A 20,328-nucleotide genomic window follows, 5' to 3' on the forward strand; every position below is an offset into this window, starting at 1 on the left:
TCTATATTAAATGAAAGTCACATATACAAATGTTTGGTTGTAGGCTGGGCAGGTGTAAATGGTATTTATCACGATTTTTTTTTATAAAATGACTTAAATTTAGTTTCTTATTCAGTGAAGTTCCAAGTGTGGAAACCTATGATGGTGCCTGTTCTTCGATTCGATCTACTATATATTGTACATTATCCCATAAAAGTAGGCCTTCTATCGAATCTGAAGTACTTATATCAAGTATATACTTTTTAATTGTATTTTCGAATTTTAAGATGTTCATTAATGAAGTACTTTAATTCAGTTTAACAGCGCCATTATCACGGTATGAGAAGGCAACAACGAACGTAAAATATTGAAACAAGCACTTTAGGTTTTGTAGAAAGAGACCCCGTTCCATCAAAAAGAGCGCAACCAAAATTCCAAAGAACCCCTTGAATTCCAGCAGGAATTTTTTATGGATTATCATTATTATTGCCTTTTTGTCCATCGGTGCGATAACTATTTGTTCTGAATCTAACGATACCGTGAAATGCTGATAGCGTCGCACCAACACCTGAGAAATTCCTGCAACATATTAATTGGCAAAGATGTGGCACCGGGGCTGATGTGAAGCTTGTCACGTGAATAAAAAGTTACGCGATTTGCATCATAACGATTTCGCCTTTTTTACTTGTGTTTAAGAGGGCGATGTTTAAAATTTCCCCACCCCTCAATTAAGCGAACACAAAAGCTCCATTTTTCCATCTCGCTTCGAATTCTGACCGCATAAAACATAAAACTTTGCTTTTGCGAGGACAGCAAAAAGCTCCGAAAGTCAGCATTAAACCGTGATTCAAAATGGACGCTTTTTCGTGACTGTTCTGGATCAAGAACATTAATCATTATTAGACGAGTCGGGGAGGAACGCTTTATATCGTTCCAGAATCATAATTCCTACTTAGCCGAGACAGGGGGCCGGGCCTAAAGTTTCCTGGAAAATATCATATCGGTCGATATAAAGTTTGCCGGCTGGTTTTTCCTCCCGGTTATGAGCTTATTGTCGGAAGCAAAAAGCGTTGGCATCGAAATAAATGGAGGAGAGGGAAATAAAAAGTCAGCCCTAAAAGACAAAGACAAATCAACAAACGTGGGTCTTATCCAGAGGAGCGCACATGCGGTATAACCGAAATGAGTTTAAAAATTGAGAGAATGGAACTGACATTCTGAGACTGCTCTCCTACAAAATTACGTACAAATCGACCGTGTTCACTTGGCATACACCATCTATTAATAAACTCATGATTCGGGCTTGTCTCTCTGTTTCTGACAGGATTAATTTACCTTTGAAAAGGTTGGCTTTCATGAGACTTAATTTACCTGAACGTAAAAGTGAGCAACTTGGGTCCTTTGCTTTTTATAGGGACGTGCATTTTTTATTCGGGGAGAACTTGATGCCTGTTTGTTTAAACGGGTAGTCGATCGTGTAATCAAGGGGTGGCTTTTTCCTATACGTTCGCAAATTAACTGCATTGCAACCCTACTTAACGGCCTGATTATCCATCAGAATCGCACACAAAACCTGATGACATTACACATCCGGAAACGGCCCCGAGGACGATTTATCACGGTAAACGTCAAAGTTTTAATAATGTTGCCATAGTGGTAGTTTCTCAAACGGGAGATTTGTTAATGGCATATCTCGTGTGCAGTCCTGTTGTGTTATTATCCCGTAAGTTGAGAGATTAAGCAATAACATAGGGGAGTCGTTAGGCGGGGAGAAACTGACCGGTGGTCAGTCTGCTGAATGTTATCGCTTTCGGGATGCTGTAGTTCGGCCTCTACGTAGCTCCAAAATTAGTTAATTTGCGTCCAGAAAGCGTTTTCGGGGGGGGCCTCGGGTACTAACCGGCGCTCAAGCACCGAACTACCATCGCAGGTCTCCCGTTTACGGTCATTGCTTTACTGGCATGTAGCTTCACTTAATTCAATTTTATGACGTAGAGGCAAAAACAGCAGCATAGCAGCAATTGCAGTAAATTCCAGAAATAAAAGGACAATCCCTTTATTTCTTCGGCCTTTTGCAGTCGGCCACAGATGTTGGGTCGGAAATATATATTATTCATTACAGTTCTTGTCTCGTTGCAATGAATAATGTCTAATTGGATTTCGTAACGATTTATGGCCACATTTTTGCTTCTGACGAGGAAAGTATATTAGCCGGCAAAACTCCCAACTTCTAAATTTCATTTATTTTAATGAATTTACGGCTTCTGGTCTGTCGAGTTTCCTTTTTAATGTTTTTAATAACAGCAGCAGGTTTCCGTTTTCTATTTTGGAATAAAATACGTCTACCGGGTGTAGCAGAAATGAGGTATAGTGACTATCTCCTTAAGATAATTAATGTAGTTCGTGTCCTAGAATGTCGAACTTAATTATTAAAAAAATGTGTCTAAATTATACGGTTGGCTCATGATAGTATGTCAGTGCTTAACGTGGCGTAAACTTCTTTGATTTTATGCAAAAAAGTGCATATAAATTTATGCCCGCAAATGTTTCGTTAGCTAGTTGCAGTGGGTTTCTTCAAAAAATCCCCCTAGTACGCTTCTGATTTTCAAACGTTCAAATGCAGGCATCTGTTAGCACAAAAGATATTTCATTAGAATTATAATAGAAGCAGTGCCGGAGCATTGCTTATTTGGCCCCGGTTAATTTTTTCAGTGTTGGAAATTGAAATATTTGTACAAATTTTAGATTTTCAAAAAAGAAAATTACTCGTTTTTGTGCTTGTAAAGGATATGCTCACTTATGACACTTAAAGCAGTGGCAGAGTATTCGTTGTTCGAGCTCCATAATTTTTTAAAAGTTCAAGTTTTTTAAATTGTCAACCACATTTTGCAAATTTGCTTGGTACGCCTCTGATTTCAAATAGGTAAAATTCTAAATTTTTGTAGGCACAAAGGATGCTCGATGTTCACGTATGGCGCTTAAAGCAGTGGCTTGAAAAGCTTTTTTCAAGATTCCGAAATTTCAAAGTTTTCAGGTTTTCGAAATTGAAATATTCGCCTGCGAAAACTGACTAGTACGCCTTTGATTTTCAAGGAATTTAATTATAAATTTCTATAGTCATAAAGCATACTTGATGCTGACATATGGCACTTAAAGCAGTGGCATAGCATGCGTTTTTCAAGATTAATTTTTTAAAATTCCAAGTTGTAAAAATCGAAAAATTCATTTGCAAAACTTTGTAATTCAGGCTAGAACACCTTAGAGGTTTTAGAGCAATAAAATTGAAAATTTCTGTAGTCATGAAGAATATTTGGTGTTCGTATTTGACAGGTAAAACAGTGGCGTCGCATAGGTTGTTCAAGTAATGGGTTCTTCATCTCCAAACATTTTTTGTATTGGAATAAGCGTGGGTACGAATCGGTGATATATAGAATTTCATTTAACCTGCATGATTCAATATATAGTTCTTTCTTAATGGTTTTGCAAAAGACCAAGTTCCAAGTTCTGAAACTATCTAGATATATTTTGAATTAATGCTAGATGTCGGTTTAACGCGATAAAGACTAAAGCTCAAATATCCACATTAGAAAGTATTGAATTTATAGGTATTGCACTTCTTATATCGTATCCTATGTAGACGAAATGATGCACTGCGTTAACCTGACGAAACACATAATTAAAACTACAAATTCAAGACCTCGTTCCAGTCTCTGGAAATCACTAAATTCCTTTTCTGCACCTTTCTTGTCGAAACCAAATACCAGCCTCTCAAAGATTTAAAGTTAAAAATGGATCTTAAGAAAAGATAACTTGTTTGAATCCCTAGCAATATAATCTGCCTTCAAACCCCCAACCATGCCCGATTATTTGGTTCACGCCTGTAGACAGGCAATGAAGGACCATTTTTCCAAAAAGATCAGTCTCGATTTGAACTTCCCTCCCACTCACAAGCATGTCTTAAACAGAGATTGAGATGCCGATTTTGGAGCCATTTGGAGCCATTTGGAGCCACCAGTCATCCACTGAGTAAGGTTAACTAATACTATTAGGTTTGGTGCTTCTTGTACGCCATTGTCCTATTCTCCAACACATACGACTGCCCTCACGAAAATCAACATCGAGTCTCTTTAAGAGCTACTGAGGATGAAGTATATTGAGCTCCCCAAAATTAAAAAGTTGCAACTCAAACATTTATTCCAAACTTACTTTATTGCTCTGATCATATCAGATGGTCCATTTTTTGAGAATCGGTCGGATTAAAATGAGAACTATTATTGCTGGAAAATAACCTTATTGACAGTAATTAGAAGAAGAAAGCGGAATTCTTTGGAAACTTTAGAAAATCAATGACAATAATGAAAATCTCATTAGATTTTAAAATTCGGAAATACCGTTTGTTCTTTGGAAATTTATTTCTTGGAATACCAAAAATCTCGAATTATTGATAGAAACAGAGAAATATTTGGTGTATATTAAAATTTCGCCATATTCTTCCTGATTAAGAACAATGATTGTCATTGGGTGCATTAATGTAAGCTCATGTTTCAGAGGAGATTATAAGGGTGATGAGTATTTCTATGAATTAAAATTGAGAACCATTACTGAATGACCGACAGAAATAACGATGATTTCGTCCCAATTTAGAGTTCTGCAATACCTTCCTTTTCTCCTTTTATTAAGAATGAGAAAGTAGTACAGCCTTTCTACGAATTGAATATTTTTCGTTAAATTCAAATTTTTTCTTTTTTCTTTACTTATCTCGCTTTTAAATATTTAAATTTAGCGTATTTTTGCCAATAAAATAATACCTAAATAAAAAGATTTCAATTTTCCAGGGTGATTCGAAATTTATTAGAAATTGAGGAAAATTGGGTCTATGGTAGAATTCAGACCTGAAATTCAAACATCGCCACTTTGACCTTTTAACTTTTTCTGCTTGAACCTGCTTTTTTGAGAATTGGAGGACAAAATTGAGAATTACTACTGAAAGGATTGACAGAAATGAGACAAATTCGGTTTTATTTTAGGATCTTGTAACATTTTTTCTTTTATAGATCCTTTTTTTTGATAATCACAGGTATTAAAATGTTTGTAATTATAGGAAACCTGACATAAGTAAAAGAGTATTAGATCTCTTCTCGTATTCAAATTTCTTTATTGAGAATCAGAGGGGAACATCAATGGGGCAATTGGGCAAAATCGGCGAGTAAACTTTAGAATTCAACAAATCATTGCTGTTTCGGAATTAATTTTTTCCGAGAATTAAATGACCTGAAATTCCTAATAGAATTCGAGGAAAATTCGGCCTAAATTAAAATTTCGACGCGACGATTCCTCCTTCCTCATTGAGAACCGCCGTCTTGAGAATCGACGGACAAAAACAAGGAGAGAGACATTTTCTCTCTAAACTCTTTAGTTTTGGAATATTTTATTGTTGAGGATATATACTCACCAAAAAGGTAAGGGGGATGACGGGAAACACACGAACATGACGGGTAAATTTATTCCATTTTAAAACTTTGCTATACGATTCTTTTCACGTACCTTCATCTTTCAGATTGAATTCACCCAAATGCTTTCTTTGTATTCTCATTTCTATTTTCACACCATTTTTGGAAAAAAATTCACAAATCCCTGTCCGTTCAGACAATAAAGACCATTTGGCAATGCTGCTGTTCATTACACACACATATCAACTCTCTGGCCGTTTCGCGGTCCCTAATTGGAAAACTTCTTTAATATAAAAATCCCAATTACTCCCTAGTGATTTCGATACAAAGGTCTTCGTCGGAGGTCCGGTTATCTCTCAGCTTCGAGGGCGGCATAATCAGCATCGGATTAAACTCAATCTAACCTGATCAGACATAGACCGGTCATTATGTGGACAATATTGAATTACTTGCTGCATATTCATGAATTTAGAGTTTATAGTGTTAGGATATACCTAGTCTCAATGAGGTATCTGTAGTCAGACAGTTTTGTAATGTCTGGTTGCCCGATTCGCTGCCTGAGCTGGCATCATGCAGTGAGAGGAATTTCCCATCTCGCAGGTCAATATATTTCCCTTATTCATCTACATATGAACCCTTTGATATAAGCCCTAAAGCGGGTGAAGTAATGTTATCATGGATTGTAAGCTCGCCAGTTGTAAATCTTCCAGGACCAAATTATATTTTTGTACGGAAACACGTTTTATGTTTTTTCATTTCCTGGGAAATGGATCCGATTCATATTTTATGAGATGGCTGACGAAGCAAATTTATTGCCCAATAAAGCTATATTTACTGTGATAATACATTCAGCACTATAAACTTTATATCCAATATTTTCCCGAAATGGCGAATATTCCGGGTTTAAGGGGGGGTTGCACCTCGACTGGCCCTTTGCAGGTGGGGCCTCGCTATTGTATTATATATCTCAGCTGCCTCTGTACTCGGAAGAAAAGCACTTTCATAAATCTGGGCCGAGATATATGTGCTCACAATTTCCGGGATCCGGCCATTAAGCTACGGAGCGGGAGCGGCGCAGCTTCAGTGTTAGATTTCTCGATTTTGTTTTATTCTATTTGATATTTGATTTCGCTTGAGAAACGTTATATTTCATACGAAGGTTAGACGATATCATGTATGGGCTATAATCGATATTATGCAGGGTTTTGATTTTTGCTTGTGAAGAGACTGTTGACAAAATGGTGAGTGCAAAAATGGGGTTTGTTACACAAAAATATCATAAAATCAAAAAAGTTTTTAAATAACATTGCCAGAAGTTTTATTTCCATGAAATGGGCGAAATTGATGCACCACAATCGCCAGGATTTGGTTCAAATTCCACTCTGCTAGAAGATGAATATTTGTTTCTTTCTGTTTTTGGCGTCATAGAACTTCTGATCTCCTGCCAGAATCTCCAAAATGTGTTTCGAAAATGACTGAGCGTACTTTGCTTTAGATTCCCTGTAAATTTGACCCTTGTAACAACCGCTAATTGAACAGTGCGAATTTTTAAGCAAAGGCTGTTCAAATTGACAAGAGAAAAGGGATTTTTCAAATTTTGTCTTGAAATTTGAGCGCTGTAAGAAATCCTTAATCGACCCCTGCCAATTCCGAACTAAAATAAGTTCAATTCAACGATAAATGATTTTTGGAACTTTCTGCTTTTAGAGGCATGGAGCTTCTGATCTGCCATAAGAACCCTCATGGTTACGGAGCGCATTTCGTTTCGCATTCCCTGCAAATTTGCGTAATGCAACAATTCTCCATTGAACTCTGCCAATTCCCGAGCGAAATATTGCCGAATCGAAAAAAATGATTATTTTCATATTTTAACTTTTAGAGGCACGAAACTTCGGATATCCTGCCAGAATAGCTACGAGGTACTTTTAACATGGCAACGTACGTCAAAACCGGTGAAACGCGAAAACTTATACGAGGAGACGATTTAAAGTCCACTTAGCAAAGAGATATGAGTAGTGAATCAGAGACCGAGGGTTCTCTCGTATCCGGCAAATTAATAGCCGCAATATAAGTCGTCCGAGCGGGGTGGTTTAGTGCCGTTGCAACCCCGCCATGCCAGAAATTACGTCGAGGTGACCATTGATTAATTTTCTCCAGTTATGCTTCGCAATTTATCCTCGACCAGTACAGCCATATTCGTGCCCTAACCAGGAGATCCGGGCCAAATTAATGGTTTCTATATAAATGTCAGTTTTAGACGTGTATAGGGGCTGAAACAATGGACCGTGTACTGTTTTATATATTAGAGTGCCCAGTAAAAGATTGCCTTATATGACCGCTTCCATTTTCTGCTCTTTGTTTATTATTCGGCTATATTTTATTTTCACTAAATTAAAAGAAATTCTTTTAAGCGGGTGAATTCAGTGTAACGTTGATGAGTGTTTTAGCTAAGCGGTAACTTATCCAATTAACCCTGGAGCAATCAAATCCAAAAACAAAAAAACATAAACATTTCATAGCGTAACTGCACCTGTACCGTGCATGGATCGGATAAGCCCTTTTATTTAGAGCTGTTCCTATCTACCTGTAAGCGTGGTAAACTTTTCCAATTTAATTTCGCCGCCATGGAAATGTGATTTTATCAATTCATTCGGAAAGCCGTTATTCAAAAATTAAAATGCCACGATTATAGTCACGAATCGCGAATATTTTATGAACGAGCTAATTCATTTTGTAATGGTGATTCAGCAATACGTTTTTCGGTATCAATAAAGCTTAAAAATTTAATTAAACGAGATATATCTCGTTGTAGAGTTTTTACTGACTAGAAAAATAAGATCCAAAGCAGGGGCAATGTTGCTCTTTTGTCGGCAGCATTCAATTGTAGGCACTTTGTATGTTTTCCGAGAGGAGATGCTCAAAATCAAAATTAAATAACTTTTTTAGTAATTCTTCCCACTCCAAAATATGGCCGAAGTCAAAAATGGACCAAGTCTCCCTTCGCGTCTATCATCAAGCCCGGGCACTTTTTTCCTCTGGAATATCAAACAATTAAGTCTCGAAAGAAAAATGCCCGAATTTTGAAATGGTTGTAACTTCCATATACGGATTTCCAATGTTTCCATGTCATTGTTATTTGGAATCCTGGCGAGGACGAGCCTCACGATTTCCTGAGATACCCTGATTAGAAAAATCCAAAAATTCAGTTCGCTATGGGACTCTAGAAGGAAGAATTCGTTATTTTTAAATATTTTGGTATTCATCGAAACCCAACTGACTCATTCAGGGTGCAGAAAATCGACTTACACGCCAAGCGATACCTCAACAAATGATTAACCTTTCAAACCGTCATCCCAGGCAAAAACGAGCCAGAAAAACTCTGTATAAACTATCCTAAAGGATTTGTGGACCATCTGCACTGGAAAGGGAAATTAAATATTTAGCAAGAGCCTCTAATTCGAATAGATAGAGCTAGCAAGAGTTCAATATAGCAATTCGCTCGAGAAATAATGAAGATTCTCAAGGAAAAAACTATGGGTTAGATTCACAGATACCATCGACAGACTGTTGGAAAAGTACAAGATAAAAACCATTTCGAAGTCGACTGGGACCATCCACCAGAGCCTCAGATCCTTTAAGAACAAACGAAATCCTTTGCCAGGACCATAAGTTTGAGTGCCATACAGTTGCTGTTCTGCCTACATTACAGAACAGAGCATAAACCCTAGAAGCATGGAGCATAAAATAAGCTGCAGATTGGAGCAAACAGAAAAGTCAGCAGTGCGGAATTTACATTCCCAAAAGGCCATCACATTTTTTACAGGGGGATATCTCACACCAATCAAAATAGTACCACCCTAGATTAGCCAGGGAGATCATACAGATTTTCAAACACGGTAGTAACTTCAATAGGAAAAATGAAGTTACGGCCCTAGATTCAGATTGGAAGCTTGTGCATTCAAGCTCCTCCTACCAATGCGCACGCATGAACGTGTACACAGTATAAATATGACGGGCGATTAAGTTACCGTCTCAGTCATCGTCGAAAAATGTGGATGTGTCGCATCGCTTTTGATAATGTTTGACGTCTTAGTAATGTTTAATAAAAAAGTCGAAAAATTTGGTTACATACAAGGTATATTGACGTATCTAAGAGAAAAGAAAATGTGACCAAGTTTTCTTAGTTTATCCGGAGTTTTTAGTCATTAACACGAACTAAATATACATTTTTTCTCCATGAATATTAAATGAAGTTAGCGAAAACAAGAGAAATTCAATTTTAAAATTGACTGAAGTTTTTTTGCTTTATGTCGGTTTTTTATAAGAATATTTCTTATATTTTTATATTTGTGACTTTTAATTAAAATTGTCGTATTTGTTGCAACGGCAATAATATAATTCAATCCGCAAAAGAGACAAAGGGCTTCATTTCCCTAATTTATCCAGTAATCCCAGTTACCTACTATGGTTCTCTGACTTTCTACTTCCTCAAATTCCTGCCAGTGCACGAATGATAGTTTAAACTCCAAATGGGGAAAAATATCCATCATTTTAAAGGTAATTTTAAAAGAGACGACAATATACTTAATTCCTGTACGTTTTCCAGTAATTCGAGACATTTTATCTGGTTGAATATCAAACATTAAAATTCGTGAGAAGGAAAGAATTGGTTGAATTATAAAATAGACGAAAGTTTCACTCGTTTCTTTCAGTTTTCCTGTAATTCCAAATACATTTCTTTGTGAGATTCTAAATTCCCTTCAGTAGTAGTAGTAGTAGTAGTAGAAGTAAAGGGGTGTTTCCAAAACACTGACATTAAGTGCTTAGGGACAATTTTCGCTCCCCAATCACCAATATCTTAATTTCATACTGGTCCCTTCTTCTCCGCAAAACGACCCGTCCTCTTTATGAAGGAGAGGATCCTATCCCATTCAAAAGTCGGAAATTCCCCTCGGAGGAAAAGGCTGACCTCTGAAACTTTATGCCTGAAGTATGTCTTCCATTTACACACATAATACAGTCATATAGTAAGGGATATGAGGATCTTCTCCTTCACCGCAGTGTATACAAAGCGGATTGTTTTCCATTACCAGAGGAGATGAATATGTCTGTTCAGTCCACAATGATCTATGAGGATTCCCATGAGTACCTAATTTAGACTAACCTGTAGGACCAAGGTGCCTTTTATTACCTGGGACTCAGCCCAGGGTCACTGTGTGTGTCTGCTATCTTCATTATTTTACAGACAGCAAGAAGGGCTACTTGCCTGTCTGAATAGCTGTAAATTTCCAGCTTCGTTCCTTGTCTGACTTCATCTCTAATGGCCACCTCAAGTGCCACGAAAATCTCCTCCTGAAAGACCATTGAGGCCCAAAGGAATTCGCCTCTCTCGCAGCCAGCTCTGTATATTTCAGCTTCCAATGACTGTATATTATACAGGTATCACCAGTTTAAATAGGCACATAGGCATTGTGCGAGTGGGAGAAGGATCGCATAAGTTTTAATATGCCTCCGATAAAGACCAACGAAGTGGCTTGAGAGACTAGCGGCTGAAGTGGGCGGAGTCAGTCCGGTCAGCGTGTCCATTTCGATGTTCAGATTAGTATCTATTTCGCTGCATTCGCGGAAATGGATTTTTTTTAATATCAGCGCAAAAAGCAGCAATGTAAATAAATAAAAAAAAAGATTAATTCGTCACTAGAAATTATATTAGTAAAAATTCTGAAACAGTGAGAGATCTGGTGACTTTAGGCTGGCTCCGCCTACTTCAACTGCTTGTCTCTCAACCCGCTTCGTTGGTCTTTGTCGAAGGTATATTAAAACTAATGCGGTCCTTCTCCCATCTGCGAAATTCCTATGTCCTGACTTGAAGTGGTGATACCTAGACTATACCAAACCGCACACTATACCTGATTGTTGTTCTATAGCGACCGAAGAAATTCTATCGTAAATTTCTATATTTTTGAAATGTTCACTCCAAATAATTGTTTCAATTTTGAGGTGGTAAATCTGTGGGCAAATCGAGCATTCCTTCCTGGATAGTGCGACTGCAATATCTCTTCGAATGGGACCAGTAATCCTCGAGTAACCGGTTTCATCTGGTGTTTGCGTCCAGTGCGCGCAGGCCTCAATTCTCCTGTTGTCTTAATTGTTACAAATTTTCTTAGTTCCTATTAGTTTTCCAGTAATTTCTGATAATTTTTTTTGCAAAAGTTTTTCCAAAACATACATTAGAGGGATGAGTTTCTTCAATTATTCCAAACATTTTATCTGCATGATTTTTGGCCTCGTGAGACAGAGACTGAGATCGAGATTTCTGTGGTCTCGGGTTTTATTCTGCAATTAAGTTTCGATCTCAGTCTTGGTCTCGTCGGGACAATAATCGACTCTCGATCTGGGTCTCGACCTCGATCAAATGTGAGGGTCAATCTCGTCTTACATCACAGACTTGATCGGCAAGTAAAAACTAATCATTTCATATCTACATCACGCTAAGAGGTTGAATAAAAATGTATTTTAGGTAGGTTTGCATGAAGTATTAGTAAAATACCTTGCCTGAAGAATATTATCTGTTGGAGACTTGGCTTTCTGAAACTCTCGATTTACAGTCACAGGCTCATATCTCAGACACAGATCAAGGAAGTCTCGGACTCTGTTTGGGAAAGGGCATTCAAGTTTTTGTCTCGGTGTAAGTCTCGTATGAGATCAAGACTGGTCTCGGGGCCTCGCGAAGCTCTAGCTTGACTACTGAAAGAGGAGAGAAATAATTGGATTCCAAATTAAATAGAAGTTTTCTCAATTTCCTCAATTTCCTTCAATTTTCCGGTTCCGGTTTCTAAATATCGTTCTCAATTTCCTCATTCTTTATCAGAAGGTTAAAGATACAACTGATTCCCAGAAGGAAATTTTCTTCGTTTCTCTAACCTTTTCAGCACTAATGATTTTTACGTCATTACCTGAAATTGAAGTTCGCGAACAAGAAAGAAATCATTTAATTCTCAAACAGACCGAAGTTTCCTTAGTGTCTCAGCTTTCCAGTAGTTCCAGATACTTTCGTTTCAATGATTCTAATCGATAATGGGAAAGACAGAACTGAATCCTAAAAGAGACGGAAACCTTCTTCATTTCTGAAACTTTTCCGGTAATTCCAAACATTTTACTTTATTTTAAAAACTTGAAGTTCGTGAAGCGAAATCATTCAATTATAAAGAAGTTTCCATAGTTCACCTGTATTGTGATCCGTTCAAGAGAATCTTTTTTCTCATACAGAATCTTCAGCTTTATACAGTGTTCCTTGGTGTAATGCTGATATTTTAGGGTGTGGTTCCTTAGATTATTTCATGAAGGAAAATTCATGTGAACATGTATTCGCAAAGCGTTAAATTTTTAACTACAGGGTGTTGATATTTTTCTTTTTAAATCTTTATTTTTAAATTTCTTAGAAAGCTCTTTAGATATCGCTTTCAATTTTGCTGTATGTTAATAGGACATAAAAGCCTGTATTTTAATAAAAAAAGTAATTCTATTGTTCACCTAGTGGTCTCTTTACATACATTCCTTTCGATATTATTTCCGAAAAAAGTGGTGCGCCACTGACATTTTTTCACAGGAATGTTTTTCCTGATTAAGCTCGTCAATTTTGCATGAAAAAGGTGTCTTATAATAAACTGTAAAATATATAATATTTAATATAAAAAATTACTTATAATCAACTCTTAAAATAAATAAATTAAGACGATTTTTATTGGTTAAGAACTGCTCGTCTAACGGGAAAAGCGCAAGAGACTTTTCTCGTGTCGAATTGACCAGCCAAATCAGAAAAAACATTCCCGCGAAAAAATGTCAGTGGCGTACCACTTTTTTCGGAAATAATATCGGAAGGCATGTGCGCCATTGGTTGAGCAATATAATTACTTTTCTTACATCAAAACTGAAAGCAATATCTAAAGCACTTCCTGAGAAATGAAAAAATAACTGCTTGAAGAGAAAGATCTCACAGGACACCCTGCAGTTAAAAATTTGGGCCGTGACATATGTTCATATGAATTTTTCTCCATAAAATGACCTGGGAATCAAATCCTGAAGTATCAGCACGATTTTAAGGAATGCCCCGTATATTCGTCCATATGACAACATTAGTTCCGAACTATCTTAAAAAAATCGACAAATTTAGCATTATTATTGGACCTGGTTTTTTGTCGGTTTAATTTAGAGAAAGCCTCGTTTTCCAGCAGACTTGGGTCATTTTATTATATTCACCAGCAAGTTGTTATCGACAAATTGTTGTTAGCAAAACCGTCAAAGAAGTATCTCCAAGCTTAACTCTCCGAGAGAATAATGCAGTAATCCGTTAGTCTCTGATGAATATTTAACTTTATCGCTATTATTTGAGTATTAAAGCTGAATTAATTAGCTCTAAGACTTCCAGACAGTATCGAACCAGATATATAAGCTAATTTATTTGCCTCAGTTTATTACCTCCCTAAATTTTAATATCAGGGACGTTGCTACCCGGGAAATTATCTTCATTAATCTTTCTTACACTTTTCGTAACTCTTTATTGCTAAATAGAAAGGCGGAATTAAATTATTTTGTCGAGGATTTAAGGTCCGGTGTTAATAGTTAATTGTTTTATTTATTATAAAACCATTCCCAATCAATAAAGCATCGCCCATTCCCGAGAAAATGAATAGACGGCATATATCACGCGCTTGCAAAAACCGGATTCGGAGTCCAGAACGTACATGCAGTCCATCAGTTTTCGGCTGGTCTATCGTCGGTCGTAATTCCTTGAGGAAACAAAGGAAACAAGAGCTGCGTAGATTGAAAACGAGAGAAAAATGACCGCTGTCCATCGGAGCCCGAAGCGCTTCATTCCTTCAGCAAAACTTATCAAACTTTGATGGCCGCGCCCGAGGCCCTTCTAACTCTACTTTCTTGATAAAAGAACAAATAACTGAAACAAAACTTTTCCTCGTAGTTTCGTCTCTTTCTTTCGCTCCCTTCTTATCGTAACCGGATTTTTATTTCTGTAAATAATGATCAAAGGGGCGTAGATTTCCCTTAGTTTTATAACCTTTTGTTGGAAGTTTGTTGTTAATATGAAAGGATTTTTTATCTTATTCGAATGCAGTCTGGGCTCGTCCATCGAAGCGGACAAATGAGGACAAATCTAGGCACATCCGATCCTCCCGTATCATCGTTGATGTCATAGGCCGTGGTATCGCGAGGAATGTGCATCGCATAGGCCAAAATTTGAAATTTTCGTTTTAGAAATAGTGAAAAATTCCCATTTGCGCGATGGGCCAACCAAACCGAAACCCATCGCACCATTAGCTCCATGTTAAAAAATAGTTTTAGCCTCACGGGTTCATCACCCCTTTACAGGAATATTAAAAAATCATCGGGCTGTCCTTTATAATTAGCAACCCTTATTTATTTTGCCATCTTCCCCGATTAATGTAAATCTTAATCCGGAGCAAAAGACATGAATTAGGCATTATATCAATTTTGCGCGTGACAGGCCAGCTAAAGTGACAGAAGGTCAAATGACGGTGCAGGGATGAGGGACCTCACCCCTGATATCCTCTATTATGAAGGGGGATGGTAATAGTTCCGGGATTCCAATTAAAACAATTACAGTTACCATCGATTTTTCAAAGAAGAGATTTATCGCATGCATCCGATAATGTATAGCCAGGTTGGGAAACTAAGGGTAGAGCGGTAAAAAGCAATGGTTTTGGTTGTAATGGTTAAAACCAGTGGTGAAAATCGCCTGGGTCGAAATTAATTTGTGGAAAGTAGTGGGATCTGGTCCCAGAAACGTATTTTTCTGAAATTTCATAAATATCCCATAACCTAAAGCTTTTTCAGTTTGGGACAAATTGGGACTTGTTTGACGAATGTCCCTAGATGTTAAGCACAATTTTAGGATGTTTCCGTCCCAGATACATTGCTAATATTTAGGGCAGCTTTGGGTTTCAAACTTGGAATGACCTTCAATTGAGTTCTTCGACGTGGGCTTCTTAAAATTTAAGAATATTTCAAAATCTTGAGACTAATTTCTCAAATTCAAAATCGCAGAAATGCTGAAACATCCCAAAAATTTAGGGCAAAATTCGGATTTGGGAGATTCGACTATTCCAAAAAAAATCAGGAACAGATTTCGATTTTATAGGTTTGCGATGTAACTTGTTTCAAGTTAAAAAAAAATTAAAGGCAGTTTTTGATTTCTGTAAGTGGGCAAATCTCGGTTTTCAGCAGTTCGAGAGAGATACCAGATTCCATAAATAAAGTTTATCTCAATTTTAGAACCAAACTGTATTTCCGACATGCAAAAAGTTTCGCTGGATTTTGAAGTTGGGCCCTTCGAATTTCAGAAATATGAAAATGTAGGAACAAATTTGGATTTGACTCTTCGGGAAAGTGTCTCAATTAGAGGAACATTATCCTGAACTAACTTAAACACGAGTTTGAACATTAAAGATACATTTTAATTTATGTAGCCGAAGAAATTCTCCAGACTTTGACAACTAATTTGGAATTTGCAACCATTTTGGGAAAGCCCCAAAGCTTTTAGCAGCAGCAGACAGCAAGCACGGTTTAATCTTAACGACTGTAATGTAAGCTGAAGGGAGCCATCTCTTCCATAACAGTTTTGGAAAATATCCATTTATTTTTGGGACAGTCTATTTTTTGACCAGTCAGTTTTGGTTGTTTATGACCAGTTTTAACTGGTTACTTCCACATGCCTGGATATTCTACTTGCCTTCCCGTGACCGCCTCATTTCATTTGTAAATAAAATCATATAACTTTCTAATGTCTAAGAATGGCTCCTGGCCATCCCTTTTCAGTTGAACAGTTTTATGTTTTATATGGGATGCGGTTTCTTTTCTAGGACAGCGGCGCTTCGAGTTATTGGATACGGCCCGGATCCGCCAATACCGAACATCATATAAATTCCGGGTAGAGCCCGGAATAACCGTCAATATTCCAAATTATGGGGGGACGTGCGGTAAGGGAGCAACAAAGTGGACAGTCCATTTCTGCAAAGCGGACGATGGTCCCGCCCTCTGACCGTTGTCCGAGAGAGACACAAATCATGCCTTGCAGGACAGCGTAAATAGAGAGATCTTTCCCATTTTCGTGGATAAGCGTTTTTTAAAGTAAGAATCCTTTATAATCTGCAATTGTATTATAAATGCAAATCGAATGCGTTGCTATAGCAAATCCCTGGATAAGCCAGTTTAATTGAAACGTTCCGGTATCGTCAAAATAATCTTCTGAGCCATTAAGTAAATTTCAAATTAAATTACATAATGCGCGAATCAAGTAACCCTAAGTAACGAGTAGTCGATTAGAGGACACATTAAGCACGCTTTCGCTTATGCATAACATAGGCAGAGTGCCATGAATTATGCTCCCTAGGGTGGTGTCTTTTCAGGGGGTGCAAACTTTTGAATATCGGCATATTCTCCATTAGTTTAGGTTTTATCTGCAACTGGTAAAGTTTAATTTCAGTGAAGGTGTTCATCAAAATTCGACAATAGCGACATTTGCATAGAGAGGGGGTTCGATCGGATTTATCTCAGTTTGGGGACGATAAATCCCTGCAACTTTATTAGATATCGACTAATTTATGGCCGTTGCCTCAGCCCGCCAAACGAAATCGAACATCGTTTATAAAATATCGAGGTGGTAATGCTGGGATGTTTATTGGAAACAATATTGTACGCTCCAACCGACATGGCGAGATTTACAAGTGTATATGTTGGGTACAGAAATTTCTATTTCGGCACATAATGTTAAAAATATAACGATTCACAGTGAGAGTTACGTTCGAATTATCTGAACGACATCTGTCGGGTGTTATCCTAAGTTTTAGAACAAAACTGTAACTAATGAAAACAATTGTTTTACGGAGCGTCATTGTCGTCACTTTGTGTCATGTCACAAATTGTCAAGAGAATTCGAATTTGCACCACAGCAGCGCATTCATTAGGCTGGTGGTGGTTATCCAAACTACAGGTACTATTGTATTGTCGGTTGCTCAAAACAGCAAGACCTCCATGTTTACGTGTTAGTTACTTATGTAGACCTCGCACTGGATATAAATAATACTTCTTAATCATGCACAAATCATGAACGAAAGTGCTTGGTTCAATTCCAAAAAGGTTTCCGTTCTAGCTAATTGTTGCAAATGCTTTTCCAAGTTTCTTCAAGGCACTTAAATTAATCTTCTTTGCATATTCTTGATCTGAATGTTTTAGTTCGCGTTAATTCAGGTTAAATATTTTAGGAAAATAAAACAAATTATATCTAACAGTGGAGGACTTTTGAGTGATTTTTTTCTTACTTTTCACCCCCCTTTTTTACCTTTTAGAATTGAGGCGGAGAAAAAAGATAATGCAGAAATTGCAATTCTGACTTGCGAACAATCGCGTATAGTTTTATATTCCATTCGATACCTCCCTGACTTCTGGAAATTAATTTGCATCTATCAAGATGCGAATCTTCGGAGAGCCAACTCGCCTTAAGTTAGTGGATAATTTTTTTTTAGGGAAGTTAGATACATCTTTTATATAATAGCTCGAGTTCCTGGACATTTTGATCATCATTTTTTAGACCCTCCTCTGTGTGATCCTGACTTCTGGAATCACTCTTGAATGTTTTAAAATTTGAAAAAGAATCCTTGGCGATTCAAATGGTGAATAAAATACTCTAAAGTCAATAATGAAGCTTTCTGCAGGAAAATCAACCAAATTTTTAACATTTGAATGCTGGCATCCTTTTTATACCCCATTTGGTACTACTCGGGCTTATTGCGGTTTTTGGGATATTTTACTGGAGGTTCAAGCCCATATTTACGCTCTACTACGACTTTTTCGTACTTGTAGATCTCAAGACTTCAAGTAGAATCTTCGAAACCTCTAAAGCGACGGGCGTGGTTTTTCCTAGCGAAAATACTAACAAATAAATAAATATATTGTTTTTTCTCATTTTGACAAACAAAGTGAGTTTTTGTAATACAAAGAGGTGACTAAATGGCTTTCATTTTGCAACTAGTTACATAATAAAAGCAGATACCTTCATTTCATAACCGAATTAAAAAATGGGATTAGTAACAGCAATGGACGCTGTCGGTCTAAAGATATGGGGCGTAATTCAACTAATTCGGCCAAATCATTAAACTGGGCGTTGTATAAGTTCAAACATGGAAATTTGTCTCTAAATGAATCAAAATTATCGAAACAGATGATTTTACGTAAATTTAGATAAATCGACTCAATTGATCATATTAAGCTTTAAATAAATTAAAACAGTAGGAATTCTGTGTTCCAGAACCATCAGAAGTTCAAAATTTGCCAGAAATTATTAAAAATTGTTAAATTCAACCAATTCATCCAAATTAATCAATGTAGGCTTCATGTAAGTTCAAACATCAAAAAGTGACTGAAAAAAATTATTGAAAACGATAATTTGGATGTGAAATGTTCAAATGTTATAAATTTCTATCTCATTCTGCTGATCTCTTCATCGTACAGTGAAATTAGAAAAAGTAACTTATGAAACTCACCAGGAAACGTTATTTTGTGTAATTTGTGTCATATTACAGGTCCTCGCGTGTCTCCTCCCGTAAAATACCAATAGTAAAATGTTGCATTTTTTAGTTGGTTACATCAATAGTTATTACAGCATTTTGGATGGTTCTATTAGGTATTCTAGCCAATAACTTTGTAAATTATTCGATACGGCCGTGTGCAATGTGGCATTGGTGAAAAGTGATGAGAGCGGCTTCTTGAGCCCGGCGGAAAACCGGGGCATCGGACTATATCTTGGGAATGTGTTTAATGTTGCCACAAAATTCCTTTTTCCATCCTGCAACATTTGCAAAGCTAAGACGCTGGAATGCGCGGCCGGTTCCCATCGGTTGACTAAATTTTTGGCGACGTTCAACAGCACTGATGAAGACAACGAACCGAAATCTCCGTAAGTTGGAAGCAAGGAAAATTTGTCGGCAATATTAAGAAAGATCAGGGAGACTTTTTTGGAACCTCGGAGCATATGAGAGCGTTAAATGTCCAGGGAGTACGTGGGAATACGACCGCCTCTTGTTAATAGGATCGCAGAGTAGCTATTAGTATTAACATTAGTTATTGGTCCTATTTTCTGAGTTCTTCGGGCTCGGATCAGTGCAGAACATTTTTTTGGGGTGGGGGCCGCTTCGGCGGAAAGCACCAATCAGAAGGCGCGAACAGCAACTGTCCTTTATTAGCACACCACTGTGTCCGTGACACTTTCCATAAGCGATTATTTTATTGGTATTTCGAATCTTAGCGAAGAAGATGGCGAAAACAAAAAGGCCCCTCTTTTCAAGTTTGGCGAAGTTTTATCTTCCAATAAAGCCTCGGCAATAATAAAACTGTTAAATCAGAGATAAACCAAATGTGCAGCAATTTATATAAGGAATGTTTCGTTTTTTGCTGGTAAGCTTAGGGCGCGATTTGTCTCCCTAAGACTCTCGCTTGACGAATCATATTTTTCGTATTCTCGAGGTAGGTGGGCTCTCGAGATGACTCTACATCGATCACGTTGATCCACACGGTGGCAGATCTTTCCGGGGCGAGATGATGGAACTGAGCCGCTACAACATTTCTGATAAGAGGCGACGCAAAAAGCCCTTAGTGGATGTGTCTCGAAATACTTTATGTAGAAAAGAAAACGACGAATCTCTCGCAGATCGAGCAAAAGCTTCACATTTATAACTAACCTCATCCATCTTCCTCCGTCTCTGTGTCGCCATCCACCGGGGGACTCAAATGCAGCTCAATTTGTCAGAAAATGTAATCAGCAGTGGCGCTCCCTGTCGCCGACAATGACAAAAATCGAATTATGAAC

This window comes from Euwallacea similis, chromosome 35 (genome assembly GCF_039881205.1).
Source record: "Euwallacea similis isolate ESF13 chromosome 35, ESF131.1, whole genome shotgun sequence".
Classification (NCBI taxonomy): Eukaryota; Metazoa; Arthropoda; class Insecta; order Coleoptera; family Curculionidae; genus Euwallacea; species Euwallacea similis.